Source organism: Bos indicus x Bos taurus, chromosome 14 (assembly GCF_003369695.1).
Source record: "Bos indicus x Bos taurus breed Angus x Brahman F1 hybrid chromosome 14, Bos_hybrid_MaternalHap_v2.0, whole genome shotgun sequence".
Lineage (NCBI taxonomy): Eukaryota > Metazoa > Chordata > Mammalia > Artiodactyla > Bovidae > Bos > Bos indicus x Bos taurus.
The window spans coordinates 29,086,479-29,109,581 of record NC_040089.1 but is presented as its reverse complement, the minus strand read 5'-3'; positions in this window follow the sequence as shown (position 1 = coordinate 29,109,581).

The following is a 23,103-nucleotide window of genomic DNA, read 5'->3' as shown; positions in this document are numbered from 1 at the left end:
CTTCTTAAGTGTAGAGTATTTAATAAATTTTAATCTTTTGTCTATCAGCCTCTATTGTTGTCAAAGAAAGAGCTGACAGATTGGGGATTAATGAAATGTTTCATAAATTAGAGATGAAACTATCAGCAGAATGTCCAAAGTAGGACTCAAACATTGTTTGAGCCAGAGCTTTGGGCCAGTAGAATAGCCCAGTCTTAAATCCAATCCCTTTCAATCTTGTGGGGGAAAAAAATAAACCTCCCTATCCACTGGCTGAGAATGTATATTCAGCTTCTTTCCTTAAATAAATCTATATTTTCTACATGTTTTTGGCAGGATGATATTTTTCATTTCTATTTCTCAAAGACAAACCAAATGCACAAGAAAAAGGAAAACAACCTCAAAGGTGACTTTAAAATCAAGAAACTCAGTGCTAAGAATTTCATTAGTGAGTATTAACATGTTAACTGGCAGAATAGCACTAAATGTTAACAGAATGTAGGATTTGAAACCTTCTATTTCCAGAGCACTTTCCTGTGTGTGTGGAAAGAGGGCTTATGGGAAGAGAGAGGGTAGATGTATTTAGGACTCTGTTGTAATTTCCACAATATAACATCAGGATAGATCACTAAATCCCCCAACCTAACCCTTCCTGTTAAAAAAAAAAAGAAAAGAAATGAATGGTCTGACAATAAATTCTAAAAATGATATTTCCCTAATCTTCACAGAATTTCCTATATAAATTGTGCAATAGGAAACATGCTTGTCTAAAATAAATAAGAGGGGCATGTGATGTGTTAAACCTTCAAAACATGCTATGCAAAAAAGAAAATTTTTTTGTGTGTGAAAAATAAAATACAGGAAAAATATTTTTCCTATATTACAGGACCCAATGCTCCATTTTTGGTTCAGAAAATCCTGAGTAAGGTATTAGCAGTTTAAAGTTGAAACAAGAAATCTTTTCATTCTTCTTCTTGCTGTTCTATTCATTCAGATTTATTAACTTTTCTGCATGGTCATTCTGAACACTCACCTGAAGTACCTTTTTTCCTACCGGCAAGAGATACAGAATTTCAAAGTGGGCTGGTAGAGTGTATAAAAATGTTTAGCCTAATCACTCCCTAATGACAGCGACTTATGTCCTTAGTGCAGTCGATTTGTTTCCTGGGTTTTAAAAGTAGATTATTTCCATGGTACAGGCTTAGTGTAAGCTGTTGAGAAAACCACAAGCACGGCACTCCAGCCTGGGTTTGGGACATTCGCCAAGGGTAATCTGATTAAAAGGGCATTTTTCTTTTTTTTTTACAACATGGTGCTGCTTTGAAAATGTTGTGCCTACCCGATAGAATGGGGGCCACAGAATTGCTTTTTGAAGACTAACTAGTTTTTCTAGAGCAAAATTAAAAGCCTGACGATTCTCTTCAACCCAAGTACCATGGATAAACACAACGTCCTTATAACACATCTGTCACCTATCACAAGTCCTTTCATGATCTATTTAAGCAGCTGTTCAGACTTGTTTTGCTTTGAGCCATGTGAACTTACAACATAGGTGCATGGCTCGTTAGCCGGCTTCCACGGAGAAGTATGAAAACAGTAAGTTTCCAGTTCTGGTTTTGTTATTGTGGGACTCGTCCAGTAATAGTTATGGTTGGTTACCTAAGAAGTTAGCAGCTGTAAGTTGTTACAGGGTAATTATCATATCTCAAATCTTGGGTGTCTTTTAAACAATGGAATATAATACTAATTAAATATGTCATGTTTGCACACACTGGAATGTACTCAAAAGAAACTTTCTTGTATCACTTATTGAAGTATTTTCATGTTTTTTCCCCCCATGCGATCTCAATAGGCAAGTAAATAAAGATAGATAACTAAAGTAAAAGTGAAGTGAAAGTCACTCAGTCATTTCTGACTCTGCGACCCCATGGACTATACAGTCCATGGACTGTTCTCCAGGCCAGAATACTGGAGTGGGTAGCCTTTCCCTTCTCCAGGGGATCTTCCCAACCCAGGGATTGAACCCAGGTCCCCCACATTGCAGGTGGATTCTTTACCAGCTGAGCCACAGGGAAGCCCATAGATAACTAAGTGTACACCCATTTTCCTAACATCCCTAGAGTAGAATGGATAGTAAATTCATGTGAGAAACCAACCATCTAAATAACCACAGGTCAGGACTTCCCTGGTGCCATCTAGTGCAGGGGGAATGAAAGTCTGATCCTGGTTGGGGAACTAAGATCCCACGTATGGCTGGGCAACTAAGCCCTAGAGCCACAAATGGAGGAGCCTGGGTGCCAGAACAGGGACCCACTGTAGCCACTAAATAAATAAATATAAAAAATAAAAATAAATAATCATAGGTGTGTTTGCACAAAAACATTTGTATACCTTGCTGATGGGTAAATACTTGGTTTCTGTTTCTGTGTGAGTTAAGTGTTTCCTCACACTTAATCTGCTAATGGATCTTGTTAACATTCTGTCTTTGTTGGAAGGGCCTTGAATAGTTCCCCCCCCCCCGCCCCCACCGCTTCACCCCAATAAATTAAAACTTTTCAAAATAACTGAAATGTTATCATGAGATACTACAACACAGTTCTAAAAAGAAAAAGGACATGTGTTTGAATGCCATGTGTGATTGGTTCAGCAAGTGTGCCAAGCATTGGGTCAGCACTGTGCTCAAACCAGTACCTGCTCACGAGATGATCATACTCTTAAGAGTACGATGTGAAGGGGTAAGCATTATACTTAATCCTGAAGCCAGTGACTGAGGGACCAGACAGGAGAGAACAGTATTACTCTTGAGAGAGATTAGCATTAGTGAACTACAGGTTGGGGGGGGGCAGTATTCCAACAGTGGAATGTTTTATAATCCCCAAGTTTACCTGTGGCAGTAAAAGCCAGTGTCAGTGAAAGGACATAGACATTTTCACATGTATGCCTTGCAACAGTCACATCTCATTATTGTCTGGCAAAAGCTTTGCTACATTTTCATGGCATCCTAGGACGTGTCTAATTCTTCTACATTGTATGTTTTTAAATTCTCTGGGCTATCTTTTCAGGAAAACAAATCCCTGAGCGTGCCGTTTTCAGTCAGTATTAAACATGGTGGCATTTCTTCAAATATACTTTCTAACTTTGTAGGACGCATGGAGAATGTACTGAAAACAACTCGAGTCGAAATAGAAACCCAGAGATACCGTCGATTGAATTAGTTCTTTCCCCGTGACAAACATGTATTGCATTTCTTTGTCAGAGATGGCAGTTTTTCTTCTGAGCCATCGCTTAACTTCCCAGGAACATTGCTATAGGATGGCTCAGGAATGTGTGATATGGCAGAGGTGGGTCAATGACAAATTATGGGGTTTCCAAAGAAACTCTTCGCAATCAGTAGGTCATGTTGCAGGAAGGCAGTGCTGTCCCACTTCAGAGAAAAATTCCCATCTGTGCCTGTGGGGTTGTCCTGATGGACGCAGAGAGCATTTTATGGTCTTCCTTTTTCCCCTGCAGAACAGAAAGGGTCATTTCACTCGTGCACATTAATATGAATGGCTTGGAGTTACACGATTGAAGATTTTTTAATACTAGCACCCACTTTCTGCGTGAAGGGTAGAAACAGTGCTCCAGGGTGCCAGTGAGCCCAAGTTACATATTCCTGTGACCACAGAGACAAAGAGAAATGATTTTATTCTTGAGGCGCATAGGTAAGAGAGAAGAGGTGTTTTCCTGCTTTCTCTGTATATGGCGTGTTTCTAAGAAGCAGTCCTTTGGAAACCTTCTGGGGAAAATTGGCCATAAAAAGCCATAACTCCACCTATCCGCCTGTAAACCCCTTTTGTAGCACCAGTGATGTTGACCAGTTTTACCTTTTGGAGTTCAACAGTAGATTTATATGTTTTAAATTTAGGTTTTGCATATCTCTTTAAGATTTTTTAATTTTGTGCCATGAAAAATGAGATATTCATGTCAGGGAGGTGTCCTGCTGCTCCATAAAAGGGAGGGGGACACCATTAAAAAAAATCTTGATAATCAAGGCCACCTGTGATCTTGGGCTGCTTTCTGGAGCACAAAGACACTGAGGAAAGCTGTTCTCCAAACCAAAACAAAATTTCTGTGATCCACAAGACACTCCAGCCTCTTCTTGCTAAGAAAAAAAAGGAAGAAAACCATGCTACAGCAGGATCAGCTGCTTTCTGTTTCTTCCTTAAAAAGAAAAAAAAAATCGAGGTGGTTGCTATTTAGCACAAAGCCCTATGACCTTAGTACTGGGTTCGCTTTGAAACACCAAGCTATTTAATGATGCAAATTACAAACAGAGGGAAAACATCAGAAGAGTCTGTCTGGAAATTAGCTTGTTGGACTGAAAATTAGCTAGCTTAATCGAACTTGCAGGACTCAGATTTTCTCTGCAGAGCTTGGAGCTTTGGTCCATTTGCATTAACTCACTACTCAGTGGAACCCTTGGAAAGGTTGAAAATGAGAGACAGGAAAAGCTATCTTATATTCTCATGGTTGAAATGATCAAACTGACCTCTTGGATATTTAGGAAGTGCCTTCAGTTTTCCAAAGAAATGTTACATTAGATACTTACCAGAAGTCAATCTAGATAAATGAAATTAAATTATAACTATATTTCAACAGTTCCTAAAATGCTGAGTCAAATTATCCTTTCATTATTAAGAACTAGGATAAATCATATATGTATTGATACATAATTCCATTTCTCTTTGGTTTTCAGACATGGTGTGGTAACAACAGGACCCAATTCATGCAGAGAGAAACCTTGTAAACATTGAATCTAGTCAAAGACTTCAAAGGCATGCTTAAGACACAGGGCTACGTTTGAGGCTTATGAATAATTCTGAAGGTCAAAAAATTGTACCATGTAGAGAGAACAGCATCAGATCATCAATATCTATATTAAAACATCAATTTTTAAATTAAGGGAAAGACTCAACCACTTGGAAGCCATATTTTTATTTTCTAAGAGCTATGAACAAGACTAGGGTGATTTTGCTGAATCATTTCAGAATATTTGTGTTTTCACTTTTTTTTTTGATAGGTGGAATGACTATATCTGTTTTTTTATTATAAAACCAAGAGTAAAAACCATAACCATTTACTGAGTAGATCTTCTGTTTTATATCCAGCCTAGCAATCAAACATCTCTCTCTTACAGGGGAAAATAACGTATATAAGTAATGACACTCCATACAGTATATCCTTAAATTAAAAAAATCCTGTTAATGGTAAAAATATAACTAATTATAAAATAGCCTCATATCCTGACATTTTTAAAAAGTTGATTTTGAAAAATGTATTAATAGTTCAGAATAGAGTTGGAAACAATCTAACAGCACAGAGAGAGTGGAGGGAAATTTACTGCCACTATTTGGATATCATAATATGATTATATTGATGACCTTAGGCAGAATTCATCAAACTGAGATGATAAATATCTTTATCAGTTTTTTATTTTTTAAAAAGTAAAATATGTCATGATTTGTTATTTATAAACTTTAAATTTTAATGAAAATCTCTGGTAATAGTTTCTGAATTTCTATTGAGACTACTGATAGTTCATAAATATGTCAAACTTAGTTATTAGAAACATTTCTAACTTTTTACAAGAAATTTCTAACATTTTACAAGCTGCTAACTTATTATCTTTGCAACTATTTTAAAACAACTGAGGTTGTATGAAAACTCTGTCTCAAATTTTTTATGTTGAATGTTTTTCAGTGATAAAATAGCCTATAGACTTCCACAAAATACCGGTATCAGTAACACCATGTAGCTAACTTATTTGTGATATTCAAGTCCATCATAGCTAAAGTTATGACAATTCTATTATTAAATAATTTTTGCAAAAGAAACAATGGGTATTATTGGCTAATATTTGGAAAAATGTTGAATGAAATGCTATCATTAGCTAGCATTAAATGCTTATAAAATTATGTTTTATAAATCAATGCACAAACTTATTAGCCAAAAAAATGATGCTATCAACATCTTCAGTCTGTGCTTAAATAGCACATAAGATTTGGGCCTATTTATTTATCTTGGTGTCTTTAAAGTGATGGAGAAACAAGAGAGCAATGGTCCTCCAAGAAAATAGACTGTGAAACTGGTTTATGAAGCCTCTGGATTTCTGTGATACACAGAACCTATTATTTGTGATTGCATACATCAGTGCTTTCTGGGTTTCTTTTCTTATAACTATGATAAGCACCCAATTAATAAAAAAAACAGTTATTTAAACAAGATAATTCTTTTTGTCACTGTGAAAACATATTTAGGAGATGATAAGGTATTTTCTAATTCACTACCATTCAGTGTCAATTTTCATGGTGCTACTCAAAAATTGGGGGGGCTTGGTTTTGAACCACTTTGTTTTTGTAATCTGAACAACTGTCTGAAAATATTTCACTTCTAGAGGGAAATTACTCAAGATTCCCTCTCTTACCTTTCCCCACTGCCTACCTTTCACTCTCCCTCCAGTTCCCTGAACAGGTGGTACTGCCCTGTCACGTGACTCACTGTCTAAATGCCTAGCTTTCATGCAGGTGGTCTAATTCATCAGCCTTAGGTATGATGATCCCTGGGGAATGCTAAGACTGATCACATGGTGGTCACACCAACAGAGGGACCCAAAAGCACAAAGCTATCATCTTTATTCTGTGAGGTATGGTTCCCACTGTGAAACTCACACTTGTTCATATATTGTTGTTATTATTATACTTGGTTGGCCTTGGCTCTTCCACATTTGGTGAGTGAATCCCATATCCCCATGACTTACAGGTATTGAATGTGGAACAGTCCTTTAGTGACTAAGCTAATTCTGTAGCCTAATGTGTGTACACAAAGAATGGATTCTAATAGTATACATTTAAGTAGACATTATGATATATGTACATATATGCGGTTGCTCAGTCATGTCTGACTCTTTGTGACCCCATGCACTGAGGCCTGCCAGGCTCCTCTGTTCTTGCAATTCTTCAGGCAAGAATACTGGAGTGGGTTGCCATTTCCTTCTTTAGGGAATCTTCCCAGTCCAGGGATGGAACCTGTGTCTCCTGCATTGGCAGGCAGATTCTTTACCACTTGAGCCACCACTGCTAAACATTATGATACATATGAATATGTGTTGTAAAATATAGCAAATATAGTACACATTATGACATATATAGACTGTATTCAAAGATATGTATATATACCACTCTAGGTTGCAAACAAATTTATTTAGCTTATGTTGTTTCACAGAAAGGCCCTGTGTACATTAAAACTGCAAATGGTTTATACGCAAGGCATACCTGTCACAACGTGGGGGGAAATTTTTGCCATAAAAGACCATGATAGTGGTTAGCTTTTAACGTTCACGTCGATAGATACTGAGTGAATTAACCGCAGAAGGTGGCAGTTGGAGGGGGCAGGTCAGGGGGCCCTCAGGTCCCTCTGTGCTGAGCAGCATGTTTCCCTGGGTAAGGATTCAGGGCGTTTCGCAGAACCCGCATCTCGGCAGCCTGAGCGCATCCATCCAGAGCGCAGGCTGTGGACAGCTCCTCCGTGGAGAAGTAGCTTAGGAGCGCAGTTCCTGCTTTCCATCCCCTCCCTCCATCCCCTGGCTCCGTTTCGCAATCTGAGCTCTGACTGTGAGCTGCTGCGATGTGATGGCTGACATTTTTGCAGCAAAGCCTGCGGGAAGAAGCAATATTGGGTGCCTGCGCGGGGTGGGAGGACACAGCATGAGCAGAGGAGAGATGGGTGGCAGGGAGCAGGGGCAGACGGGGAATGGAGGGGCGTGGAAGGGGGCTCATCCCTTCCCAGGAGATCTCCCTTGATCTCAAGGCCCAGAATAGAAGTGCCTATTAATACAAGCAAATCCTGTTTAAACACGTTGCCTTCCTCCACTGGCGAGGGCGGTGGACTTCAGGTAGGAGACTTCACTTAGTATCGCCTTAGGTGGATTTCAAAGGCCAGGAGCCCACCATCCCCACCCCCTGCCCCCCGCCTTACGTATTGTTTTTTTCTAGGAAGCTTCTACGTGTTTACTTATTCTACAACCACCAACAGGCCATTTGTGTTTCTGGCACACTCAGGTCATTACCCAAGAGTAAATATTGCTAACAACAGGAACAGGACTTTGGAATGACTTCACCTGCATGTAAAATTAATGCTTTCCTTTCTGCAGAAACTGTGAAAGCTTGAGATATATAAAAAAGAGAAATATTGTATGGCATCCCTTATATGAGGGATCTAAAACAGAAATGATACAAATGAATTTATTTACAAAACAGAAACAGACTCACAGAATTAGAGGACGAACTTATGGTTGTCAGAGGGAAAGGATGGGGGGATTGGCATGTACACACTGCTATGTTTAAAACAGATGACCAACAACACCCTACTGTACAGCACAGGGAACTCTGCTCAAGGTCATGTTGTGGCCTGGGTGGGAGGGGAGTTTGGGGGAGAATGGATACATGTATATGTATGGCTGAGTCCCTTCGCCCTTCACCTGAAACTATCACATTGTTAATTACCTCTACTCAAATATAAAATTAAAAAAAATTTCTTTTTACATGGTACACAATTGTCATAAGAAGCATTCCTGGGACGAGCATCCTCTTCATTTTACAAAGTAAATATTGAAGAAGTAATTAGCAGAAAATATTGCATATTTAAAAGTAGAGAGATGATACTTTAGTTAAATAAAATCTGAATATTCTAAAGGTTTAAATTTACATCATGTGACTTCCCCAGGGATAACTCTCAGCATCTTCTCAGCACAGGCATCGCTCAGGTTCATTTAGTGGCAGGGGCGGGGCTGAGTGTACACTTACACCCTTCAGGAAAAAAATCTGAGGGGAGGCAGACAGCCAGAGAGAACTTCAAGGACTTGGCAAAGGCAAAGCCGTCTCTTAACCTAGCCCAAATTTTCCTGTTTGGAACATGTAAAATTTCAGTCACTTAAAGGAAAAATAAATTTAATTATGTGTAGCTCAGTACTTTCTTCACAGTACTGGTACTAGAAATAGTATAAGAACAAACTGTTCTAGGTTTTATTTTTACTGGATTTGTAGGTAAGACTGCCAAAACTGTCACTTAAAAAATGTTGTTTGCAACCAGATTTTGGAGTCCTCGTTTCTGGTTCAGAACTTTGAAAATAGCAGCCAAATGTTTGGATACTTGTTCAGTGGTGCAGATAAAAATTCCAGGATGGTCCAAAGCATCTCTAACTCTAAATGGAAAATAATAATAATACAAATAATGATAAAAGGAAGAAGAAAAAGCAGGAAAGAAGGTTTAAAAAAAAGTGAGCTAATGAGAAAAGTTACAAACACTGTGCTTGACCTACTTTGAAGCCTTCCTTTCCTACCAGACTGTATTCTCAAAACCAAAGTCAGCTTCCTCACAGAGTAACATGATTACTCTTGCACAGCACCTTAGAATTCCAGGGAGAAAAGGCCTGTGGGGTCACCTTGACGTCTCTTGCCCCTGCAGGCTTGAGTCGAGGCCTCACGGATCAGATCCTGCCCTGTGATGCATTAAGTCGGGTTCTGATGTTAACACCGCTTTCATGATTAGGAGTGGGAAAGATTTCTCTTACAAAGTAGGTTTAATAGCTCCTATTTCCAAATCATTGTGTCGTAGGCTCCGGGGCTATCTTCCTCCTGTCCTCACTGCCCTCCCTCTGCAAACAAAAGGCATCGTACTCTGCACATTTTTTTGTTGTTCTCTGAGTTGCTCTGGTTGGGCAAAGATCATCATGCTCTGATTTAGTGTTTTCAAATAAGTGTGCCCTCGGCTGCAGCACTCTATTGAGAGACAACACAGCTCACGCGGGAGAGTTCAGCATGGCCAGTAATAAAACACAAGTGCGGCTTTGTCAGGCCACGAGCGATTACTTGAACAAGTGCCAACGAAGAAACCAAACATTAGAGCTCAGCGCTTCAGACCCTCAAGACAAAGGGCCAATTGACTTTCCTCATTAGTTTTTGTGCCAAACATGTAAACACAGTTTCCTCACTATCTTTGATGCTCAAAACATGCCAGCTTGTTAACATCTTGGGTGGTACTGTGGTTTATGAGGCTATAAAGACTATTATGTTGGGTCTGCTATTTCTTTTTTCTCTTCTTATTGGAAAAGATTGGTTTATCCCATTTAAGTTTTTTTTTTTTTTTTTTTTTTTTAATGGAAGGAGAGTCTTTGGGATACTTTTACTTACCATTTGTTCTATTGATTCAAACACAGTATTTAAAAAATGTTGAAAGAAAGACGAGAGAAAGAGAGAAAAAAGAAAGACAAGTCCTAGAGAAACATGGTTCTTGCTAAATCCTACTGCATAGGATGAAAAGTCTGTTATTAATGTTTCAGAAACAAAACCTGTAAATATACCATTGTGAGAATAAGAATAAGGATTCTAGAGGGCTGATGGAGGAGAAGTAACACTGGTTGTTAAGTCAAGTCAGAGCTCCATCTTGGGGTGACTGATACCGCCTCACCATGCCCTCTTTCAGTGTGTCCTATCTGTGTCTCCACGGTCTCACTGGATTATGTCAGTGGTGACTCTTACTATCCCCCTCTTCCTATTCTCTTTGTATTTTGGGTGTTCTCTTATACCCGTGCTTACCCAGACTTCACATCCTTCCTGCCTGACTTATCAGATCAGAGGATGCTGGAGTCTACAAATGTGCTGTCATCTGTGTGGTTATACAGGGAGTCCTTTTCCTAACTGTGTCTCTAACTAGGTTAAGATGAGAAAAAGAGCATTGGCTTAGGTGTCTGATAGTTCTAAGTGTGAATCTTGGCTCCATGGTTCTAAGTGTGAATCTTGGCTCCATGAGCCAACTGTGTTAGCTTCTTCCATGTGAAATCATTTTTTTGTCTATTAAATTGGCCAACATTGAAACATGATAACACAATATAGTGTCGAGATCATGTGAATCATTCCAGATTCTGTGGATGGCCCTTTAATATTATCTATCTATATTAAAAATATATTGGACTTTTGTTTCAACAATTCAATTTCTAAGGATTTATTTTACAGATACATTCACACTTATGCTTAAAGGCTGTTTTTAAAAATACCATATGTAGGGAGTCCCCTGGCAGTCCAGTGGTTAGGATTCTGCTTTCACTGCCAAGGACCTGGGTTCAGTCCCTGGTTAGGGAACTAAGATCCTGCAAGCCACATGGTGTGACAAAAATAAATAAACGTATAAACGCCGTATGTGGCATTGTTTGTAATAACAGAAGGTTGGAAGGAAAACCCTTAAATATCCACCGCTGGGGATTAGTTAGATAAATCATGATATTTCCATTCTAAGGAAAACTGTTTTCATTCCAATCCCAAAGAAAGGCAATGCCAAATAATGTTCAAACTACTGCACAGTTGAACCCATCTCACATGCTGGCAAAGTAATGCTCAAAATTCTCCAAGCCAGGCTTCAACAGTGTGTGAACTGTGAACTTCCAGATGTTCAAGCTGGGTTTAGAAAAGGCAGCGGAACCAGAGATCAAATTGCCAACATCTGCTGGATCATCAAAGAAGCAAGAGGTTCCAGAAAAACATCTACTTTTGCTTTATTGATAATGCCATATCCTTTGACTGTGTGGATCACAACAAACTGTGGCAAATTCTTCAAGAGATGGAAATTCAAGACCACCTTACCTGCCTCCTGAGAAATCTATATGCAGGTCAGGAAGCAACAGTTAGAACTGGACATGGAACAACAGACTGGTTCCAAATCGGGAAAGGAGTAAGTCAAAGCTGTATATTGTCACCCTGATTATTTAATTTCTATGCAGAGTACATCATGCAAAATGCCAGGCTGGATGAAGCACAAGCTGGAATCAAGACTGCTGGGAGAAATATCAATAAGCTCAAATATGCAGGTGACAGCACACTTACGCCAGAAAGTGAAGAACTAAAGAGCCTCTTGATGAAAGTGAAAGAGGAGAGTGAAAAAGTTGGCTTAAAACTCAACATTCAGAAAACTAAGATCGTGGCATCTGGTCCCATCACTTCATGGCAAATACATGGGGAAACAATGGAAACAGTGAGAGACTTTATTTTCTTGGGCTCCAAAATCACTGCAGATGGTGATTGCAGCCATGAAATTAAAAGATACTTGCTCCTTAGAAGAAAAGCTATGACCAAACTAGACAGCATGTTAAAAAGCAGAGACATTACATTACTTTGCCAACTAAAGTCCATCTAATCAAAGCTATGGTTTTTCCAGTAGTCATGTATATCCATACATGATGTGAGAGTTGGACTATAAAGAAAGCTGAGCACCAAAGAATTGATGCTTTTGAACTGTGGTGTTGGGACAAGACTCTTGAGAGTCCCTTGGACTGCAAGGAGATCAAACCAGTCAATCTTAAAGGAAATCAGTCCTGAATATTCTTTGGAAGGATTGATGCTTAAGTTGAAACTCCAGTACTGTGGCCACCTCATGTGAAGAACCGACTCATTGGAAAAGACCCTGATGCTGGGAAAGATTGAATGTGGGAGGAGAAGGGGATGACAGAGGATGAGATGGCTGGATGGTATGAGTTTGAGTAGACTCTGGGAGTTGGTGATGGACAGGGAAACCTGGGGTGCTACAGTCCGTGGGGTTGCAAAGAGTCAGAAACAACTGAGCAACTGAACTGAACTGAACTGAAGGAAAACTATATAGCTGTTAATAATGCTGCTACTCAGTATATATTAAAATAGAATTATCCCATTTTATATATTTAAGCAAATAAAGCAAGTTGTATAACAATGTGTCTAAATGTCAGCATTTGAATAAAAAAATTGTCTATATATTTGCATATACAAACCTGGGTATCTGCATTGTAGGCAGATTCTTTATGGTCTGAGCCACCAGGGAAGCCCATATATTTAAATGAATAAAGCAAGTTTTATAACAATGTGTCTAAATGCTAACCTTTGTATAGAAGAATTGTCTATATATTTGTGTATTTGTGAATATATTTATAGATTTCCCATAGGAAAACACACAGTTAATTCATAAGATAAGTGGCCTTACAGAAGGGGGAGACTAGACTTTTAGGAACAGATCAGGGACTGAAGGAGACATGTCTTACTTTATAACATTTTGTGCCTTTTAAATTTCTTATAATATCAATGCGCTTCTTGATCTAATGAGATAAATTACTCAGTTTTAAAGCATATCTTAGAAGGAAGATGTAAATTCACTATTATCTGTGAAAGTCAGTATTAGTTTAACTTTATTGAATCGTTTAATGATTAACTATTAAGCCATTATTTACCAACTCACACTACTAAAAGCATAGTATGTGTTATTTTGTCCCTTAATAAAAACTGCCTCTGTGTTTTACAGTATATACAAATATCTGAACATTATGTTATATATATGAAACTAATATAATTTTATGTGTCAACTATATTTCAATTGAAAAAAAAAATAAACCCTGGCTGGTGTAGACTCCTGTGGAAATGGAATTGAATGTTGATATATTTCATTGTGGAAGAGGGAGAAGTATGGAGAGCCAGGAGAGCAAAATATAAAGATGGATCACAAGTATTTTTTTTTTTTTTTCTTTGGATCGCAAGTCTTGATGGCACAAAAAAAATGAACACCTGGAGGCAGTGTGAGGACTCTGGGCCCCTGGATGGATTAGATATTGGATGAATGGAGAGCAGACATGAGACCTCTGAAGTTAAAATAAACTCAAAGACAACTTGATATGGTGCAAGCTTTGGCCAAAAAAAAACCTTAAAACATGTTTAAGTGTCTGGGAGCTGAAGGGTTTGGGGGGATATCCCTCAGCTTTGCAGCAAATTTAGCACTAAGAAAAGTACCTTAGGTCTTTGGGCCACTGGGGTCCCACTTAGCATAGTTTACTATCATTCCAACCAATGGCCTAGAAACAGAAGATTTCCTAATAATGACACCCCAGTGGCCGGGACCAGTTAATGTGCCTCCAAAGTGACTAATTTGCCATTAGGGAGTTATGTAGCCTCTGAGGAAGACAGAATTTGTTCTCACAAAGGCACAGTAGTTTCATTGACAACACTAAGAAATAGAACACAGAAGAGTATTCTGTTTTCACTCCTTTGTAGATTTGTTCTGCTACCATGGTCAGCACATAACACTTCTTTGTTCCAGCACCTCTGTTCCAGCACCGAGCCATGGCCCCTTAGTATCCCAGAGCTCAGGCATGGTATATGGAAGGCTAAAATAGTGCTTGGCTTTCCTGGTGGCTCAGTGGTAAAGAACCCACCTGCCAATGCAGGAGGTGTAAGAGACACAGGTTCATTTCCTGAGTCTGGAAAATCCCCTGGAGGAGGACATGGCAACTCACTCCAGTATTCTTGCCTGGAGAATCCCATGGACAGAGGAGCCTGGCAGGCTAAAGTCTGTAGGGTAACACAGAGTCGGACACAATGGAAATAATTTAGCATGCATGCACGCACGTGTGCCTTAACTTCTCTAGGCCTGTGCAGACACTCCGTCATGTCTGACTCTTTGAGAGCCCATGGACTATAACCCACCAGGCTCCTCAGTCCATGATATTCTCCCAGCGAGAATACTGGAGTGGGGTGCTATTTCCTCCTCCAGGAGATCTTCAGACCCAGGGATCAAACCGGTGTCTCTTGAGTCTCCTGCATTGGCAGGCGGATTCTTTACCATTAGCGCCACATGAGGCCTAACAGTCCTATTGGTAAAATATAAGATCAGACTTGATGACCTCTGACACTTGTTCTAACGTTCACATTCATGAATTTCAGCCAAATACGTAAGACATAGTAAAATAGGAAAGTTTATAAAATGTACAATAAAGTTTTACCATTTTCACTTTTCCCCAAGCTCCTCTATTATTAGTCAAGCAATAAAATGTGCTAAGAATGTACAATTTAGAGAATACATCTTGGCCGAAGGAGAGAAATATGAATTGATAAAATGTGATTCTTATTAGCAATTGATTTATCTGTTTTGAAAAGTGGGTCATATACTCAAGTGGAAGGCAAAAGAAAACATTCAACAGCACAAATAATGTTAATAATTCATGCATGCTCAATTTAGCCATATTAAAAATATGCAAAAATTAGGTGTGGTTAAAGCAAGAAAGTTTGCTGGAAGAAAATATGACATTTGGATTAACAGAGTACAGAAAAAAGATATTATGGTAGAAAAATAACTAATATGCAATGGCAAGAATTAAGAAGAATAAGTAATATAAGCAGAACAATAAGCAAATCAGCAATATTATAGTAAAGATTTTGTATAAAAGATTAAGGTATTGGAATGATGACTTTAGGGTTTTATAGAAAGAAAAAACTGATGAAAAAGCTTAACAATGATTATGGTGAAGAATTTAAGTTTAGTGTTTATAACTGTTTTGGGACAGAATCATGATGAAATAAGAGGACAATTTAAAGGAAAATTATTGCTCAAAATAAATTCATCAAGACTGAAAGTAAATTCAGCAAGACCATCAAACAATACAAATTGATAATTATAATTAAGGGTGTTTCACTAGGCAACATTGTTTTTTCATCTGCATGTCTGAAATAGTAATATACAAAAATTTGGAAAGCATATTAGATGAAATAAAACTACTATAAAGTTAAAGAAGAAGTATTGTTTCAATACTTCACAATTTTATAAATTTTAGCATCTAATGACTAAATAAGTTGAAATTAAGCATTGGATGAAGGTAGCCAAAAAGTACAAATTTCCAGTTATAAGATAAATAAGCAACAGGGATGTAACGTACAACATGATAAATATAATTGGCACTGCAGTATGTTATATGTGTAGGTTAATAAAAAAGAAAATCCCAAGAGTCCTCGTCATAAGGAATAATTTTTTTCTTTTCATTTCATTTTGTATTTATATGAGATAGTGGACAGTCACTAAACTTATTTTGGCAATCATTTCATGATGTTTATAAAATAAATTATTATACTGTTCATCTTATACTCACACAGTGCTATGTGTCAATCGGAGTAAAACTAGAAAAATGAAATCAGCACGCAAATATTTAGGAATCGAGTTTAGACAAATTAGGTCACCATTTCTCTTCTAATTAAGGATTAGATTGGACTGCAAGAAAAATTGTAGCATTTTATTGTATGTATCATGCTTAGTGCATTGCACTGAGCATCCTTAAACAGATTGCTCTCAGATAAGTGATTATCTGAGATATTTATGTCATCTTCCTTGTGAGACATTGCAGATGGAAAAAACACCAGTAGAATTTCTGAAAATACACCTAATAACAAACCTATTCAGTGTCTTGTTGGTACCTAACTTTGCTGAATACCCCAGCACAGACAACTCAGACTAAAGTATCAATCCTTTTACTTCAAAATAATTTTCTGTATAAATCTCCATCTTGAGGTATCAGTGTCCCAAGTTAACATTGTGGTACAGTTGAATTAATTAACTAAGTACATTAACAAATATCCTTACTAACTTACAGAGAAACACAAGTGAGTGAGCAAAAGGTCTCTGGGGAGACAAAATAAGTTCTATAATGCTCATACGTACAATATCTGGATTTTACTCGTATTATTCCTTTCAGATCTTCACTCAGTTTCTGCCTGTTCTGATTTTGAGGTGGTTATGATCAGTCTGGTTGTATGTTCTTGTTTCTACAGATTCCACAGAATGATTAGAGTAAAAATCATCAGGAGGAGGGGGTTACTATTGGCAGGCATGCTGCCAGCCCAGACCTGTGAAGGACTGTCCACATGGGCTGGAAGAGGAGAGCATCAAACTTCAGAACTTAGGTACAAGAAGTGGAACAGGCAGGCAAGGCAGGGCCATGAAGAGAAGGAGCAAATGACTCTACAGAACTCAGAACTCTTCAGAGCATGATTACATGGCTATTAGAACTCTGCACAATAACTGATAGAAATAATAATGAGCCTGAATAACAGGATAAAATATAGTGCTTTATAAAAGCATCTTTTGTGATACATGAGCAAAAATCTCTCTGTCTTGAATTCAAATTTGTTTTACTGTGTAATACATGACAACTTTTTGTATTTAGTTTCAGATTTCCTTAGATGTAAAGTGGTGGCATTAATACCCACCTCTAAATGATGATAAAATGGTCAACAAATGACCAAAAAAAAAAAAAATCACACCTATGTTTCAGTCTCTGTGCTAAAGCTTTATATGTTTGGATTCACTTCTCACAACCGCTTTATCAGGTTGCTCTGTTAGTATCAGTTCATGCTGATGAAACTGAGGGATAGAGGTGCTACACGTCTTGTCTAGAGTCTCAGTAACACAGTGGCAGAGTCAGGATTCAAACTTAAGTATTTTGGCACCAATGTGTGCTCTTTAAATCACTAATCTTATATGCATATAAGGAATATACATATATTAATAATAGTGTGCCACGTAAATTGGGTTCCAGCTACCTCCTTCTTTTTTAAAAATTAATTTTTACTGGAGCATAGTTGCTTTACAATGATGTGTTAGTTTCTACTGTACAGTGAAATGAATCAGCCATACGTATATACTCTCCCTTTTGGACTTCCTTCCCACTCAGGTCACCGCCATGCATTAAGCAGAGTTCTCTGTTCTATACAGTAGGTTCTCGTTAGTTGTCCATTTTATGCACGATATCAATAGTGTATGTGTCAATCCCAATCTCTCAATTCCTCCTACCTCTACTATTCCCCCCTGGAGCCCATAGTTTTTTCTCTAAGTTTGTATCTCTATGTCTGCTTTGCAAATAAAATCACTTATACTGTTTTTCTAGATTGCACATTTATGCCTTAATATATGATATTTGTTTTTTTTTTCTTTCTGATTTACTTCACTCTGTATGACACACTTTTGGTCCATCCATGTCTTTGCAGATGACCCAATTTTGTTCCTTTTTTATGGCTGAGTAATAGTCCAGTGTGGGATGAAAGAGAAAAAAAGGTACAGTCCAACTAGCTTCTTCTAACCTTCCATTCCCTTTCTGCCAAAAGTTAATACCAAAACAGAGCATGATAATTTTATTTTTCAAACTGCTGTTCTCTTATTGAGGGTGTTTCTCCCATTTCATCTTACAAAGCTGAGATGTGACTCTATATTGATGACTTACATCACTCAACACATGTTGATTTTTCAAGTTCTAAGTACTAGGCACCAAAGATGTAAGGATGCCTAAGTATGTTTTTGTCTTTTAATTGCTTTATGACCTGGGCAGAGAAGGGGACTGTTTAGAACTACTGAGCTTCCTAGTCAATTCTCTAGCTTTACGGATAGGAAAGGAATTCTGCCCATGCGGTTTTATCTGAGACTGGAGAAATTCAATCAATGAGAGCATGAAGTGCCAGATCTCATTTTGACGATGACATTTAAATACATTTTTTTTTTTGAATTTATATTTAGTAGGAGGATAATTGTTTTACAATGTTGTGTTGGTTTCTGCCATATGACATTGTGAATCAGCCATAAGTTTGTGTATATATGTGTGTGTGTGTGTGTGTGTGTATATATATATATATATCCCCTTCCTCTTGAACCTCTCTCCCACCCCCACATCTCAAGATCATCACAGAGCACCAGGCTGAGCACCCTGTGTTATATAGCAAAACTTCCCACTAGCCACCTATTTTACACAAGGTAATTATAGTTTCAATGTTACTCTCTCAATTCATCCCACCCTCTCCTTCCCCCACTGTGTCCACAAGTCCATTTTCTACATCTGCATCTCTGCCCTGCAGATAGGTTCATCAGCACCATTTTTCTAAATTCCATATATATGCTTTAATATATGATATTTGTTTTTCTCTCAAATATGTTCTTAATTTATTGCCTACTAGTTAAACTACATAGGAGCTATGAGAATGTGTTACTGTAAAATGAAGAACAACTTTGGAAAAAAATTTTAGGAAGAGATAAATGAGAAATAATGGGAAAAAAGTTTAAAGGAACAACTAGTTGTGAGCAATGCCTTGGAAAATCTGGGGACGGCATTAGGAGCAGAGATGGGATACCAATAACCTGATTTAACTGAGTTAGTGCAGTTTTACTAGAAGAGTATTTGTTCTAGTAAATTTTAATCTGTCTTTATGAAAAAGCATTACTTAGGATTATATATCCAGGTGTTTGTGAAAGAAATGCTATGTATAAAAACAGATATACCATTGAGAATCATATGTAAACATGTGTCTTTAAAAAAAAAAGACAGTTATATATAAATATATAGTTAGAAATGTGAACATTTGACAAAAAGAAAGGAAAGAAGAGAAGAGTTGGAAAGAGAGAAAATGAGAATCACTTTATTAAAAAAAAAAAAAAGAATCACTTTAAATTTTAATATTTTAATGAACAAAGGGTCTTCCCAGGTGGCTCAGCAGCAAAGAATTTGCCTGCCAATGCATGAGTCATGGGTTCGATCCCTCAGTTGGGAAGATCCCCTGGAGAAGGGTAGCCCACTCCAGTATTCTTGCCTAGGAAATCCCATGACAGAGTAGCCTGGCAGAGCTACAGTCCATGGGGTCACAAAAGAGCTGGACACGACTAAGTGACTAAATACCAATCAGAGGTGAGAAGAGTAGATGCTTTAAGGCTTACAGAGTCCTGTAGCACATAAAACCCCAAAGGGATTTGTCATTCATTAACCCCGTCCAGACCATATGGGAGAGATGAGTATTTATTATATAAATATTGGACAATACAGGGTTTCTTTGAGGGTAACCCTAACCCAAGTGAAGGGAACTTGGAGAGCTTGGCACGTGTATTTTCTTTCTTTCCTTTTTAGCTTTGGTGAGGGACCCGTGAGATCTTATTCCTCAACCAGGATTTGAACCCATGCCTCCTTCCTTGAGAGCACAGAGTCTGAACTCCTGGACTGACAGGGAAGTCCTGGCATGTATATTTTCAGCAATGTCTGGTCCCTGACTCACAGCAGAAAACTGTCTGTCAGGATCCTCTGGCGGGCAGGACCAGCAGGACGAGGAGCCTGCAGAGGGAATATCCGGTGTTTCTGAAGTTTGCCAAGGACCACTGGTCATCCTTAAAGGAACCTCTCTTCACACCATGACATGGACTAACTCTGAAGACATTTTGCTACGTGAAGAAAGCCAATTACAAGAGGACAAATACTGTATTCTTTCACTTATATGAAGTACCTTGAGAAACCAAATTCACACAGACAAGTAGAATAGTGGCTGCCAGGGACTGTAGGGAAAGGGGATGGAGAATTACTGTTTAATGGGTACAGAGTTTCCATTTTGCAAGATGAAGAGTTACGTAGATGGATGGTGACGATGGTTGTGCCTAAGCATCAACATCAGTGAACTGTACACTTTAAAATGGTTAACATGGTAAAATTTATGTTATCTGTGTTCTTGTGCTCAGTTGCTCAGTTGTGTCTGACTCTTTGTGACCCCTGTAGCTGCCCCCCACCCCCAGGCTCCTCTGTCCATGGAATTTTCCAGGCAAGAATGCTGGAGTGGGTTGCCATTTCCTTCTCCATGCTATTTGTATTTCACCACAATTAAAATAATTAATCACTTTAAATAAAGGAACCCCTCCACCAAACTGATGAAGGCTCAGTATAGATTTATACTTTCTGGAGCTAGACACTCAATAATAGGAGGTAAAGAAGCCCTGGGAGCCAGCTCAGGTGGCCTCTTAATGCATGCCTGCTAAGTCGCTTCAGTCGTGTCTGACTCTTTGCCACCCCATGGACTGCAGCCTGCCAGACTCCTCTGTCCATGGGATTCTCCAGACAGGAATACTGGAGTGGGTAGCAATTTCATTCTCCAGGGGATCTTCCCAACCCAGGGATCTAACTTGTGTCTCTTATGTCTCCTGTACTGGCAGGGGTGTTCTTTACCACTAATGCCACCTGGGATGCCCCTTAAGAGCCAAATGTTAATTTTTTACAAATTTTGTGAGCTAATTGTTAAACAGGACAATTATTAAAACTAATTATATTCTTAAATCAATTACACTAATTTATTTGAATTAAATTCTATTTTAAAAGGTAGTACACATTCAAATACATATTACCTATTTCCCTTGGTGCCGTGGCAGGAGACATAAGAGACTCAGATTCAATGCCTGGGTCAAGAAGATCCCCTGGAGGAGGAAAGGGCAACCCACTCCAGGATTCTTGCCTGAGAAATTCCATGAACAGAGGAGCCTGGCGGGCTACAGTCCAACGGGTTGTGAGGAGTCAGACACAACTGAGCATGCAATCTATGCGGTCATTTATTATTGACCACCATTATTCTGGCACAAGTTCATTCACTTCGTGTTTGGACCACGGCTTTATGGAACCAATCTTTTCCCCTGGCATTTCCAATATCCAAGTTTTTTAACTGACAGGAAAAGTATGTGTCTTCTTCATCATCTTATGGAGATGTTCCAGCTTATTTTTCACAAAACATTTGGAATAAAATCTATTTTCTTTTTGGGAAAAAAAAAGTCTTGGGAAGCCTTTGATATTCTCTGGGAATAGTTTCCCTACTAGAATAGCTCCATTTTTTTCCCTTGTAAATCATGCCTAAGGGCTATGTCGTAAATATGTGGTAATCTACATAATTGGAAAAACTGTCATTTCTTTCTAGAATTCCTCTTGTTACATATTGGCATTCTAGAGTGATAAATTTTCTTAAGTTTCTATCATATTTCCCATTTCCTTGTCTTTTTGTTACAGTACAGAAGTCACAAGAATTAGACTAGATCTAGAATGCTAGATCAGTCTACAGATGTTTGGGGCCTGTATGTATTTTTAGAATTGTAAAATTACAAACATTCAAGCCTGAGGAATATCACACAGAATTCTGCATTTCTGGCTTCTCTTGAAGCCCGACAGATATGCTTAACCCTGAACTTCTCGATAACCCACAAAAATTTAGAAATGAATAGCTAAGTGAGATTGTACTATAGTAACTGCTATGGATTTCCTTTGCACATGGGAAGGTAAATATAGCTTTTTTTTTCAAAATAGCAGAGGTGAGATTGAGGTTTGTATAGGTGCCTGGGGTGTGGCTGCCTGCTAGTTAATGTTTTGGCGCAGGGCAAGAGCAGACTGTGCTTTGACCATGTCAAAAGCAGGCATTTCTTTCAGGATATCAAAATGCACCGCCAGCTTCTGTTTCCCTAACCAGGTTCTTCTATATCACTCATGATGCAGATCTCGTGTAAACCCTGAAGCAGCCAGTCTGAATTTCAGAGTAAAAGAGAGAGCTGATCAGCCAGTTGACATTGGTGCCTCCGGTCACCTGAATTCCTATCTCCTGCCCAAGTCCTGTTAGTCCACATAGAATTTTAAGATGATATAAGGAAATGGCAACCCACTGCAGTATTTTTGCCTGGGAAATTCTATGTACAGAGGAGCCTGGTGGGCTATAGTCCAAAGGGTCACAAAGAATTGGACATGACTGAACAACTAAGTATGTGCTCATGCATGCACGCGTGCGCGCGCGCACACACACACACACACCTTTCCGCTTGGGGCTTTCCTGGTGGAGCTAGTGGTTAAGAACCTGCCTGCCAATGCAGGAGGTGCAGGAGAGGTGGGTTTGATCCCATGGTTGGGAAGATCCCCAGGCTGGGCAGATCCCCTGGGGGAGGAAATGGTGACCCATGCCAGTATTCGTGCCTGGAGAATCCCACGGACAGGGGAGCCTGGTTGGTTATAGTCCATGGGGCCACACAGATTCGGACATGACTGAAGCAACTTAGCATGAATGGACATTTTCCTGAGTTCTGAGGGTTTTTGTTTTTCAGAGAACTGCTGTTTTTGTTTGTTATTTGAGGCTTCTTCTTTCCTAAGCAGGAAGAAGTTCATCCCAATGCCATGCTTCTCTTAGTCTCACTCCATTCATTTGAGTGCTCAGCTGTTGTACAGTCGCTCAGTCATGTCTGACTCTTTGTGACTCCATGGACTGCAGCTCGCCAGTCTTCCCTGTACTTCACCATCTCTTGGAGTTTGCTCAAACTCATGTACATCGAATCGGTGATACCATCCAACCATTGTTGTCCCCTTATCTATCTTCCTTCAATCTTTCCCAGCATTGGGGTCTTTTCCAATGAGTCAGCTCTTCTAATAGTAGGTCATTATTATTGTTCTTGTCCTAATACCTTCAGTATATATATTTTTAGTTCGGAATCAAC